The sequence below is a fragment of the Otolemur garnettii genome, unplaced genomic scaffold, assembly GCF_000181295.1.
Source record: "Otolemur garnettii isolate 467f Iridium unplaced genomic scaffold, OtoGar3 scaffold00055, whole genome shotgun sequence".
Lineage (NCBI taxonomy): Eukaryota > Metazoa > Chordata > Mammalia > Primates > Galagidae > Otolemur > Otolemur garnettii.
The window spans coordinates 3755308-3756951 of NW_003852450.1; positions in this window are offsets into that span (position 1 = coordinate 3755308).

Sequence of the window (1644 nt, forward strand, 5' to 3'; positions counted from 1 at the left end):
GGCTTAAGTGATTTTCTTGCCTCAGCCTCCCGAGCAGCTGGGACTACAGGCCTTCACCACAATGCCTGGCTATTTTTTTGTTGTAGTTGTCCTTGTTGTTTGGCAGACCTGGTCCGGGTTCGAACCTACCAGCTCTGCTGTATGCTGCTGGAGCCCAGTGCTGAGCTATAGGCCCTGAGCCATCATGCCTTTTGCTCTAAAAGGGAATATGCTTCTGCCAAAATCCTTGCTGCATTTGATTCAGAACCACCCACTCTTCCATCTTCCCCATTAAACTGGTGGCTCTTGAGGGCAGAGACTGCTTTCTTCCCCTTCTTGTCTTCAGCCTTAGCAGGGGCCTGGCACACAGTAGGTACTCAGTCACTGAGCTGGCAGAGTTTGTCTCTAGTTACACAGCTGCCTGTCATTGAGCTTGAACTTGCTCTTCGAGCTCTGCTAGGCACTGTGGATGATCCGTTGTGAATTTCCACGTGGAGCTGGCTTTCTCCTGCTACTCGGCCTGGGCCTGAGCAGCTTCCCTGCCCTCCCTTCCCATTCCCCTCTTCCCTGACCAGCTGGCATGAGCTCAGAAAATATTAGTTAATTTTAATATTAGCCTAAGAAAGATTAATTAGGAAGGCAGATTTCCTCTAAAAGGTGTAATTAATTCCAAAGCCAAATAGAAGAGAGTTATGGATTATCTGTACTGCTGCTGCCTTCAAATAGTGTGGATAATCAAGGGTTGACTAGAAAAGTGCAGAATAATTTTTTAAGTGTCAGTGCTGTGTAGCCCAAACTCCATATGGTTCCTTATGTAAGCAGGCTCATGGCTGAGACAAAAGATTTGTTGCAGAGGTGGTGCCTATGCAAGTGAGGCGGAGGGGAAACACATAATTAAACATCCTGTTGTGCTATTCCGCCTCCTAAATCATTCATGAATCACGTGCCTTCCTCTCTAGTCCTCCCCAAACTGAATCATCGCTTTTCTAGACTATTGTATAAACCCCCAAGTAGTCCTGTAGCCTCCAGACTCTGCTCTACCAATTAATTCATTCTCTAATCAGTATCAAACTAAGTTTAATCATGCCATGTCCCATTTATGAACTTCCAAATATGCCCAGAAGGGAAGGCCAAGCTCCTTGGTGTGGCCCACCAGATCCTTCACCAATTGGTCCAAGCCATCCAACCTGACTTCATTTCCCTTCTCATTCACCATACTCCTAGAATGTCTGCCTCAGCCCCTGTTTAGTAGGACAAACAATGCCTCATCCTGGAAGTTTCAGCCTAAATAAAGCTTTGACCCTTAGGGACTCCAATTCTGAGGAGTGGGGCTTCCACTTTGTTCACACCTCATCTTATTTTCATGCAATTATTTGTTTTCTCTTTAAGGAGATAGCTCCATAAAAGAACGTATGGCCTGATGGGTCCTCATCACCCCTATGTCCCTGGCTCACACCTGTAATGCTGGCACTCTGGGAGGCGGAGGCAGTGGATTGTCTGAGCTCCAGTTCAAGACTAACCTGAACGGCTCGGCGCCTGTGGCTCAAGCGGCTAGGGCGCCAGCCACGTACACCTAAGGTGGCGAGTTCGAATCCCCAGCCCGGGCCCGCCAAACAACAATGATGGCTGCAACCAAAAAATGGCCAGGCATTGTGGCGGGCGCCT